At 35.4% G+C, this 13,008-nt stretch overlaps 1 protein-coding gene and 1 pseudogene across 1 annotated transcript in view; one reads left to right on the forward strand and one right to left on the reverse strand.

Moving 5' to 3' along the window:
* Positions 1 to 13,008, forward strand: part of STXBP5L (syntaxin binding protein 5 like) — a 432,652-nt gene that overhangs the window by 364,124 nt on the left and 55,520 nt on the right. The window lies entirely within an intron of this gene.
* LOC116633610 lies at positions 828 to 8,113 on the reverse strand (annotated as a pseudogene).

The raw sequence follows: 13,008 nt of genomic DNA on the forward strand, positions 1-13,008 counted from the left end.
GGAAAAAGACTCCATACGAGTAATAACCAAATGAGAGTTTGTATGGCAATATTAAGACCAGACAAAGTAGACCTTAAGTAAAAAACTGTTACAAGAAACAAAGAAGGATAAAAGAGTCAATTTGGTGAGAAGATATAACAATTGCAAACAAATGTGCACCAAACAGCAGAGCCGCAAATATATGAAGCAAACATTGACAGAATTGAAGGAAGAATTAGACAGTTCTATAACAATAGTTGAAGAATTCAATAACCTGCTTTCAATGGTGGATAGAAGATCTAGACAGATCAAACATGAAATAGAGGACTTGAATAATGCTATAAGCCAACTAGCTTTAACAGACAGAGTACTCCACATAACAACAGAATATATACTCTTCCCAAGTACACATGGAACATTCTTTTTTTTTTTTTTAAGATTTTATTTATTTATTTATGAGAGACAGAGAGAGAGACGCAGAGGCAGAGGGAGAAGCAGGCTCCCTGCAGAATAGGAAGCCTGATGTGGGACTTGATCCCAGGACTCTGGGATCATGACCTGAGCCAAAGGCAGACGCTTAACCGGCTGAGCCACCCAGGTGCCCCACATGGAACATTCTTAGAGGATAGAACATATTTTAGGCCACAAAACAAACCTCAATAAATTTTTTTCCCTAGGCAAAGAACGTTATTAACCTTGTTTCAAACTTTATTCCCAGGCTTCTTCAGCTTAATTAGCTGTAAAGAATGAATTGTGTATGAGCAAAAACTAAAAAGAGCTGCAGTGTCCAAGGGGCTTGGGCTTAAAAATATTAGAGATCTAGATTTTATCAGATCCATGAACAAAATTTTAAAAAGCATTCATAATATAAAATAGCAGCTCCCAGTAACTTCTTCAAGTTTTATCTTCTTCAGAAGTTGATTCAATTCAGTTTGCCTTATTCTTGGAAGCTTCATCAAAATTCTCCACAAGATCTGGAACTTCATCATCATCCTCCTCTCCAGTAGCAAGTGGTGCTTTTCCATCCACAGGATTGTTTGGGCAGAGCTTTAGCCAGTCTTCTTAAACTAGTCAGATTGTCTGCACCAAGTTGGTTTAAGATACTGGGTAGCATAGCTGTCAGCTGCTTTATCTCAGCATGGCCTGTAATGGTGAAAGTGTTCACTGCCAGCGATGCCTGAATTTTGGGGTTAAGTAGATCACTGTTCCTTGGTTTGTGAACATATTCACTTCTTCAATACCAGAGATATTGTTTATCCCTAACTTCTTTAAGGAGAACTGAAGTTTTTTTTATCATCTGCTGTAGCCATTCTATGAACCACCTTCTTTCAGTGAGCAGTTCCTTTCCCACCAGTGTGCACTTGTGCTTGCAGTTTGGCTAGTTTCTCTTGGTTCATGATTGTTTCTTTCATCTAAGGCTCCTGTCCTCAGGTTCGCCACAAGGTAGAGGAAGAGATGGTGTCACCTCCAAGCCTCAATAAATTTAAAAAGATTAAAATCATTCAAAGTTTTTTCTCTAACCCCCATGGGATGAAACTAGAAATCAGTAAAAACTGAAATTCACAAAATTTGAAAATTAAACTGCACACTTGTAAACAACCAAAAGGTCAAAGAGGAAATCACAAGTGAAATGTGAAATACTTTGAGACACATTAAATAAAAGCAAAATTTATAGTTTACACCAAAGACATAGCTCAGAGGGAAATTTATAGCTGTAAATGCCTATGTTGAAAAGAAGTAAGATCCCAAATCAATAATCCAACTCTATACCTCAACAAACTAGAAAAGACCAAATTAAACCCAAAGCTCACATAAGTAAGGAAATAATAAAGATTAAAGATAAACAAAATAGAGAACAGAAAAACAATAATCAACAAAACCAAACCTTGGTTCTTTGAAAAGATCAACAAATCAACAAACCTTTACCTAAACTAAGAAAAAAGGAGAGAAGATGCAAACAATTAAAATCAAAATGAAAGTGGGGACATTACTATCAAACTTAGAGAAAGGAGGATAATACTTTGAACAACTGTATGCCAACATTAGATAACCTAAATGAAATAGGCAAATTCCTATAAACATGTGAATTTCCAAAACTGACTCAAGAAGAAAATCTCAACATAGCTAAAATAAGTAATGACATTGAGTCAGTACCCAAAAACTTCCGAAAAAGGAAGGTCGAAGTTGAGATGGCTGGTGAATTGTACCAAATATTTAAATAATTGATGCCAGTCCTTCTCAAACTCTTCCAAAAAATAGAAGAGGGGGAACATTTCCTAATTCATTCTATGACACCAACATCACCCTAATTTCAAAGCTAGACAACACCACAATGGATTAGAAACCAACATCCCTTATGAATATGCATGCAAAAATTCAACACAATATTAGCAAACAGAATCCAACAGTATATTAAAAGGATTATGTACCATGACCAAGTGGGATTTATCCCAGAAATGTAAGGTAGTTCAACAAAAGAAAAGATGTAAAAACATTAATAGAATAAAAGAAAGAAAACATGATACAGATACACCTCAATTGATACTGAAGAAGCATTTAATAAAATTGAATACCCCTTCATGATAAAAATACTCAGAAAACTAGGAACGGAAGGGAACTTCCTTAAACAATGACAAAGGGCATTCCTGAAAAACCCACAGACAAGATCCTACTCAATGATGAAGATAAAAACTTTCCTCCTTAAGATCCAGAACAAGATAAGGATGCCTGTTTTTAGCACTTCTATTCTATATTGTACTGGAATTTCTACCCAGAGAAATTAAGCAAGAAATAAAAGGCATTCAAAATGGAAAAAGATGAAACTAACCCTACTGACAGACGGCATTATCCTGTATGTATAAAATCCCAAAGAAACCACAAAAGAACAACTAGAATAAATGAAGTCAGCAAAGTTGCAGGTTATAACATAAACAGGCAAAATCAGTTGTGTTTCTATACACCAACAATGAAAATTTTTAAAAAGAATTTAAAAATTCTTACAAGTCTCTAAAAGAATAAAATATCTAGAAATAAATTTAAGCAAGGAGTTATAACATTTGTACACTGAAAACTATAAAACATTGTTAAAAGCAATTAAAGAAGCCCAAATGAATGAAAAGATATCACTTGTTCATGGACTGAAAGGCTTAATATTGTTTAAATATTAGTACCATCCAAAACAATATAATAGATTCAGTGCAGACCCTACCAAAATACCAGTAACCTTTTTGCAAAATGGAAAAGATTATACTGAAATTCATGTGGAAATGCTGAAGAATAGCTGAAACGGTATTGAAAAAGAAGAAAGTTGGAAGAATCACACTTCCCAATATCAAAACTTCCCCCATATCTATAGTAATCAAAACAGTGTTACCAGAATAGGGATAGACATATATACCAATGGAATAAAATTGAAAGTTCAGAAATAAAACCATACATCTATGATCAGTTGATTTTCAACAAGTTGCCAGGACAATTCTATGGTGTAAAAAGTAGTCTCTTCAACAAATGGTACTAAGACAACTAGAAATTGACATGCGAAAGAATGAAGGTGGACCGTTACCTCACATTACATACAAAAATGGATCAATGACTTAACTTTAAGAGCTAAACTATAAAACTCTTAGAAGAGAGCATAGGGGAAATCTTAATGACCTTGACTTTGGCAATGGTTTCTTATGACACCAAAATATAAGCGAGAGAAAAAAATTGGTAAATTGGCCTTCATCGAAATTTAAAACCTTGGCATTTCAAAGGATATTATTAAGAAAGTGAAAAGACAGACTACAGAGAAATATCTGCAAATCATCTAAGGGTCTACTACCCAGGATATACAGAGAACTAAAGTTCCACAACAAAATTCAAAAATGGGCAAAAGACTTAGACATTTCTCCAAAGAAGATATAAAGATGGACAATAAGCACATGAAAAGATGCTCAACATCCCTAATCGTTAGGGAAATGCAAATCAAAACCACACTGAGATACCGCCTCATGCCCAATAGGTGATGGTTACCAATAATAATAATAATAACAGAAAATAACAAGAGTTAACAAGGATATGGAGATATTGGAACACTTGTTCACTGCTGGTGGGAATGTGAAATGGTATAGCTGCTATGGAAAACACTATGGTGGTTCCTCAAAAAATTAAAATTATTAGAATTATTGCATGGTCTAGCTAATCCATTTCTGGGTATATACCAAAAAGAATTGAAAGCAGAGTCTCAAAGAGATATTTGTACACACATGTTCATAACAGCATTATTGACAATAGCTAACATGTGGAAGCAACTCAAGTGTCCATCAATGGGTGAATGGATAAGCAAAACATGAAATATACATACAGTGGAATGTATTCAGATTTTAAAAGGAAGGAAATTCTGACACATGCTACAACATGCATGAACTTTGAGGCCATTATGCTAAGGAAAATAAACCAGCAATAAAAAGAGACAAAAATAGTATATGATTCCAATATATGAGGCACCCAGAGTAGTCAAATGCATAGAGAAAGTAGAATGGTGGCTGTCAGGGGCTGGGAGAGGAGGAAATGAGGAGTTATTGTTTAATGAATAATGAATTTCATTTTTACAAGAATGAATTCTGGAGATGGCTGGTGGTAATGGTTGCAAAACAATATGAATGTACTTACTACCAGTGAACTGTACACTTAAAAAATGGTTAAGATGGTAAATTTTATGTGTATTTTACAATTTAAAAATATTTCATTAAAAAAGAAGCACTGATCCGTGCTACAATATGGATGAACCTCAGAAACATTATATGAAGTGAAAGAAGCCATACATAAAAGGCCACAAATTGTATGATTCCATTTATATGAAATATCCAGAATAGTTAAGTCCCTAGAAGCAGAAAGCACATTGATGGGCACCAGTGGCTGAGGAAGAGAATGGGCAGTAACTGCTTAATGAGTCAGTGCTATTCTTTGTGGTGATAAAAATGTGAATTATATAGTGGTGGTGGTTACACAACACTGTGAATGTACTAAATACCACTAAATTGTACATTTTAAATGGTTGATTTTATATTATATGAATTTCACTTCAATCAAAAATGTAGGAAAAAAACATTTCAAAGAACTAGTGAAATAAAGTCTAGAATTTAGTTAATAGTAATGTACCAAGGTGAGAAATTTATGTATTATCTTTGCAACTTTCCTCTAAATCTAAAATTATTCCAAAATAAAACATTTCTTTTTTAAAAATGGGCAAACTACTTGAATAGACTCTTTACCAAAGAGGATGTACAGATGGCAAATAAGCACATGGAAAGATATTCAACATCATTAGCCACTAGAGGAATACAAATTAAAACAACAATGGACTACAACTAAATAAGTACCCATTAGATTAATTAAAATAAAAAATACTGGCAAAAGTAGCTGATGGTGAGGATAACACTGATCAACTGGAACTCTCTTATTCTGCTGGTAAAATCCAAAATGATACAACCACTGTAAAAAACAGATTGGACATAAGTTTAATATACTTTTTAATATACTTTATGTTTTAAAGCAATCTTAGGTTTCAGCAAAAATGAGTGGAAAGTAGAGCTTCCATATACCCCTGTCTACACACTCACAGCCTCCCCTACTATTAACAGCTCCATGAGAGTAATACATTTGTTACCACTGACAAACTTACATTAATACATCATTATCACCCAGAATTCATAGTTCATAGTAGGGCTCATGTGACATTATATATAGGTCAAAACACCAAGCATATCCATCATTACAGTATAACACATTATAATACAGAATACTACTGCTCTAAAAATCTTCTGTGCCAGCCTATTCATCACTCCCTCCCCCTTAAACCCTGGCAACCAATGTTTTTTTGTTTTGGGGTTTTTTTTTTTTTGCTGTCTTCATAGTTTGCCTTTTCCAAATTGTCATACAGTTGAAATCATACAGTATGTAGCCTTTTCAGATTGACTTCTTTCATTTAGTGATATGTATTTAAAGTTCCTCTGTATGTTTTTTGTAGCTTCATTGCTCATTTCTTTTTAGAATATTTCGTTGTCTGGATATATCACAATTTATCCATTCACCTACTGAAGGACATCTTGGTTGCCTCCAGGTTTTGGCAATGAATGGATAAAGCTGCTATAAACATTCATGTGCAGGTTTTTATATGGACATAAGTTTTCAGTTTTGAGGGGTAAATACCAAGGAGCATGACTGCTGAATCATATGGTAGGAGTATGTTTACTTTAGGAAACTGACAAACTGTCTTCCAATGTGACAATGTATAATTTTTGCATCCCCTAACAATGAGAGTTCCTGTTGTTCCATATTCATTCTAGCATTTGGTGTTGACAATGTCAGATTTTTTGTCCTTCTACTAGGTATATAGTTGTTTCTTGTTGTTTTAATTTGCAATTTTAAATATTTTCATATGCTTATTTGCCATCTGTCCATCTTCTTTGGTGTAGTATCTGTTCAGATCTTTTGCCCAGTTTTTAGTTGGGTTGTTTATTTTCCTACTGCTGAGCTTTAAGTGTTCTTTGTGTATTTTGGATAACAGTCCTTTATCAGATGTATCTTGAGGCACCCAAGTGGTGCAGTCAGTTAAGCATCTGGTTCTTGGTTTTGGCGCAGGTCATGATCTCAGGATTGGTAGTTCGAGCCCTGTGTCGGGCTCTGCACTCAGCAGGGAGTCTCCTTGAGATTCTCTCTCCCTTTCCATCTGCCCCTCCTGTTCACACTCTCTCTCTCTAAAATAAATAAATAAATCTTTAAAAAAAATAAACTTTATCAGATGTATCTTTTGCAATTGTTTTCTCCCAGTCTGTGTCATCTTCTCATTCTCTTGATAGGATGTTTCACAGAGCAGAAGTTTCTAATTTTAACAAGGCCCAACTTAACAATTTTTTCTTTCATGGATCCTGCTTATTATGTTTTATCTAAAAAGTCCTTACCAAATCCAAGGTCATCTAGATTTTATATTTTCTTTTAGTCATTTTCTAGTTTTGTGTTTACATTTAGGTCTATGATCCATTTGAGTTAAGTTTTTTTGAACGGTGTACCGTCTGTGCCTAGATTCATTTCTTTTGCATGTGAGTTTCAGTTCTTCTAGCATAATTTGTCAAGACTGTCTTTGCTCCATTGTATTTCCTTTGCTCCTTTGTCAAAGATCAGTTGACTACATATGTGTGGATCTATTTCTGCACTTTCTGCTCTGTTCCCCATTGATCTATTTGTCTATTTTGTCACCAATACCATACTGTCCTCATTACTTTAGCTTTATGGTAAGTCTTGTAGTTAGGTAGCACCAGTCCTTTGACACTGTTCTCCTCTTTAAATATTATTATTCCCGGTCTTTTGCCTCTCTATGTAACTTTACAATCAGTCTGTCAATATCCGCAAAATAACCTGCTGGGATTTTGATTGAGACTGTGTTGAATCTATAGATCAAGTTGGGAGGAACTGACAACTTGACAATATTGAGTCCTCCTAACCATGAACACAGAATATCTTTTTATTTGTTCTTCAGTTTCTTTCATCAGTAAAGAAAATTTTTTTGTAGTTCTGTAGTTTTCCTCATAGAAATCTCATAAATGCTTTGTTAGATTTATACCTAAGTACTTTATTTTTGAGGGTGCCAATGTAAATATTGCTGGTTTTAATTTCAAATTCTATAGCTAGTATATAGAAAAATTTTTGTCCCATGTGAATGCTCACCAAAGGGTAACCTTGGCAGAGGAAAATTTTAACAATCAAATTCATAGAATGACCCATTCTGTGGATACCAGTTGGCCTCTTTCCCAGTCAACCCTCTCACCACCTAATGGGCTCATGAACAAAGTAATGATGGTGATAGGAATGGAGGTTATGCATGGACTGAGCAACATGGATTTTCACTCACCAAGGCTGACCTGGCTACAACCCCTGCTGAGTGCCCAATATGACAGCAGCAGAAACCAATACTTTCTTCAATTTGGCACCATTCCCTGGTGGCAGGTTGGTTACATTGGACCATTTTCATCATTAAGGGAAAAGATGTTCTTACTGGAATAGATACTATTCTGGATATGGATCTGCCTTCCCTGCATAGAATGTTTCTGCTAACATTACCATCCATGGACTTAAAGCATACCTTATCTACCATCATGGTAATGAACAAAGGATTAAGAAATTAATTTCATAACAAATGAAGTGTGGCAGTGAGCCAATGCTTATGGAGTTCACTGGTATTACCATACTCTCCACCATCCTGAAGCAACTGCCTAGATACATATGTATTATTAATTTTTTGATTAATATTAGCATAGTATGTCTTACATTACCCCTTTACTTTTAATCTATATATGCATTTATACTTAAATTAGGTTTCTTGTAGACAACATATAGTTGGATCTTGTTTTTTGAACTACTCTGATAATCTCTTGGTTTATTTAGAACATGCACATTTAAAGTGAAAATACAGTTGGATTAGTATCTACCATGGTCCTTACTGTTTTCTATTCATTACCCTTGTTCTTTGTTCCTGTTTTCTTTTTACTTTTTTTCTGATTTTTTTGTTTTAAAGTGGGCATTTTATATATGATTCCTTTTCCTCTTCTTAGCATATCAGTTATATTTCTCTTTTTTTATTTTTTAGCGGTTACCCTAGAGTTTGCAATGTACATTTACAACTGATCTAAGTCCAGTTTAAAATAACATTATATTGCTTAATGGGAAGTGCAAGTACCTTATGATAACAAAGCATTCCTAATTTCTCCCTATTTCTTGAATCAATAGTCATTCATTTCACTTATCCATAAGCTACACTGCTACCCTATACACTTTTTAGCAACTTAGTGTGGTTTCTAAAAGCATTATTGTGCCTTGGAACAAAGTTCAAGCATATCTAAAGAATAAAAACAAAATGGCACCTAATAAAATAAGATTCACAATGTCTGGCTTCTAGACAATGATACCATATCAACAGGAAAATATACCCATGATGAAAAGAAAATATCAATCAACAGAAAGTAATCCAGAAGTGATACATAGGATAAATTCAGTAGACAAGGACATTAAATCAACTATCATAAATATACTCTATATATTAAAGGAGATAGAAGAAAGCACAAGCATGTTAAGAAGAGATATGGAAGATACCAAAAAAATTCAAACTGAACTTTTAGAAATGAAAAATATAATTTATGATATTACATGCAATATACACCAGATGGGACAAACAGGAGAATTGACAATGAAAAAGAAAACATTATGGAACTCAAATTTGTACTCTCCGAAATGGAACAAAGGAATAAAAAAGACCAAAATAAGTGAATGGAGAATTAGTGATCTATTGTTTAACTTCAAGTTACCTAATACACATACAATAGGAGGCTCAGAAGAAGAAAGAAAGGATGGGACAGGAAAAATATTTGAATAAGTCATGCCAGAAATCTTCCTAATTTGATGAACACTGTAAATCCACAGATCCAAGGAGCTTAATGAACTTCAAGCATAAGAAACATGATGAAAACTACACCAGCACATCATAATTGAAATTCTTAAAAAAAAAAAAAGAAAAAAAAGAAAAGCCAGAAGGGAGGAAAAGATATATTATCATATAGAGAAACAAATGTAAGAATAACAGCAGACTTATAGGATAGAAGACAGTGGAAGAAAAATTTTTAAGTACTGAAAAAAGTGTCAATTCTAGAATTCTCTCCTAAACAAAATACCATTAAACATGAAGGTGAAATAAATACTTTTACAGACATACAAAAGCTGAAAAGATCCAGAACTAAAAATTCAACTCTACAAGAAACATTGCAAGAAGTCCTTCTGAAAGAAGGAAAAATAATATAGAGGAAAATTGAGATTTACACAGAGGAATGAAGAGCCCTGGAAATGGTAAATATGTAGGTAAGTAAAACAGATTTAGTTTTTAAATTTCTTTAAAAAATCATTGATGACAAGCAACATCCCAAATATCCATCAATGAGTGAATGTTAAACAAATTATGCCATATCCATACAGTGGAAAACTCCTCAGCAATAAAAAGAAATGAGCTCTTGATAAATACAACATGGCAGTATCTTGAATTAATCATGGTGAGTGAAAGAAGTCAGACAACAACAAATATAAGCTGTATGACTGCTCCTATATAAAATTCCATGGAATGCAAACTAATCTACCGTAACAAAGTACATTAGTGGTTGTTGAGAATATAGGGCCAATGGGGAGAGGCATGATGGAAGCATTAAAAATAAGGCAACTGGGAGAGGTGATGGATATATTCATTATTTTTACTATGATGACTGAAACAGAATAGTTTTTTTCCATTTTAAACATGTACAGTTTATTGTATGTCAGTTATGTTTCAACCTGTGCTGAGGAATGTAATTGTCAAATAGGAATCTACCATCTAAGAATGCGGGAGAAGAATGACGTTCTCCGACATCCAGAAATGAAGAGTTCAACATTTTTGTTATTTAGCTTACATTTAAGTACTAGCAGAGGAGGAGCTAAGATGTGGGAATAGTAAGAGAATGCTAAGCTTGCCTGGTCCCCCAACTCAACAAGATAAATATCAAATCATTCTGAATACCCAAGAAATCTATCTGAGAACTGACAGAACAAACTGCACAACTAAAGGGAAAGAAGAAGCCACATCCCGGAAGGTAGGAAGTGCAGAGACATGATATGAGGGAGAAGCAGATCATGGGTGCCACAGAGGGGAGAGAGAGCCCTGGTCATAGAGAGAGGCAAGACAAAGAGAGGAGCACACAGGGAATCACACAAAGAAAACACTTCCCCATAGCCTTTGACTAGGAAAACGAGAGGAGCTGATTTTTGTAAGTTTTTACAACCAAGGGGCTCAAACACTGGAATTAGAGAGGTCCACAGCATCGCAGTGTGGAGACTGGCGAAGCACTGCATTGCTCCTGTGGAGGACAGATAGTCCAGGGGCAGACAGCGCAATCAGAGGATCCTGTGAAATGCACTGGGAGAGATGGTTTCTACTTCGCAGATGCATCTGAGATGTGGCATTGCCTTTCTGGGGACAAAGGAGCCAGCAGGTGCCATTTCTCTCCCCTACCCCTTAGCATAAACTAACTTCAGTAAGCAGCACAGTGCCAACAGTGACAGCATGAACCACTTACACCAACCGTGCAACCCTGCACTCTGCTAGTAATGCTTTTCTCAGGCAACTGCCTGAGGACCAGCACAGCTGCCTCCCCACCCCCCATACTCCTCAGGTCTACTGACCATAGTGTTCTGCAAAACTTCAGCTCTAGTAGAAATAGCATCAGGATTCTTTCAACCAGCAGACCAGAGCACACCTAGTTAAAACTCGCCACCCTCTGGACAAGGTCAAAACACTCCCTACTGCAGGCAAGGAGAAACTCTGCAGAGGACTGACCTGGGGGAAAGAGCAGCCAAAACACAGCAGCATAGTCCACGCAGCACACACCAGAGACACTTCCTGAAGCGCCAGGCCCTGGACATTATATGATCTCTTCTTCATAAAGCCTTTACTCTCAGAAACAGGGAACATAACAGGCTTTCCTAACACAGGAGACGACAGAGACATAGACAAAATGCCAAGATGGAGGAATTCATCCCAAAAGAAAGAACAAGAAAAGGTCACAGCCAGGGATCTAATAAAAAYAGATATAAGTAATATGCCTGATCCAGAATTTAAAGCAACAATCATAAGGATACTGGCTGGGCTTGAGAAAATCATGGAAGACATCAGGGAGACCCTTACTGCAGAGACAAAAGAACTAAAAAAACAATCAGGCCAAAATGAAAAATGTAATATCTGAGATTCAAAACCGACTGGATGTACTGACCACAAGGATGGAAGAAGCAAAAGAACAAACAAGTTATAAAGAAGATAGAATTATGGAAAATAATGAAGCCAAACAAAAGAGAGAAAGAAAAATCTTGGATCATGAAAGTAGATTTAGGGAACTCAGTGACTCCATCAAACATAGTAACACTTGTATTATATGAGTCCCCGAAGAAGGAGAGAGAGAGAAAGGTGCAGAAGGTTATTTGAGGATACTATGGCTGAAAACTTCCCTAATCTGGGGAAAGAAACAGACATCTAAATCCAGGAGGCACAGAGAATGCCCATCAAAATCAACAAAAGCAGGCCAACACCAAGACATATCATAGTTAAATTTCCAAAATATAAAGAAAAAAATCCTAAAAACAGCAAGACAAAAGAAATCCCTAACTTATAAGACAAGACAAATAAGGTTACAGCAGACCTATTCATAGAAACTTGGCAGGCCAGAAGAAAGTGGCATGATCTAATCAATGAATGGGAAACGTAGGCAGCCAAGAATACTCTATCCAGCAAGGCTGGATATTCTCCTTCAGAATAGAAGGAGTACAAAGTTTCCCAGACAAACAAAAACTTAAAGGAGTTCATGACCACTAAACCAGCCCTGCAAGAAATATTAAAGAGTGCTAAAGAAAGACCAAAAGCAACAGACTAGAAAGGAACAGAGAAAATCTTCAAGAACAATGACAAAACAAGTAATAAAATGGCACTAAGTTCGTTTCTATCAATAATCACTCTGAATGTAAATGGACTAAATTCTCCAAGAAAAAGACATAGGGTGTCAGAAAGGAAACAAAACAAAACAAAACAGAACAAACAAACAAAAAAAACAAGACCCATTAATATACTGCCTGGAAGAGACTCCTTTTGACCTAAAGACACCTGCAGACTGAAAGTGAGGGGAGGGAGAAACATTTATCACGCAAATGGATGTCAAAAGAAAGCCATGGTAGCCATACTTATCTCAAACTAGATTTTAAACCAAAGACTGCAACAAGAGATGAAGAAGGGCACTATTTCAAAATAAAGGGGACTATCCAACAAGAAGGCTCTAACAATTGTCAATATTTATGCCCCCAACTTGGGAACACCCAAATACATAAAACAAATAATTACAAACATAAAGGAACTCATTGGTAATAATACAATAATATAGAGGACTTTAACACCCCAGTTACATCAATGGAGAGATCATCTAAGCAGAAAAT

Source organism: Phoca vitulina, unplaced genomic scaffold, assembly GCF_004348235.1.
Source record: "Phoca vitulina isolate PV1807 unplaced genomic scaffold, GSC_HSeal_1.0 scaffold8, whole genome shotgun sequence".
NCBI lineage: Eukaryota > Metazoa > Chordata > Mammalia > Carnivora > Phocidae > Phoca > Phoca vitulina.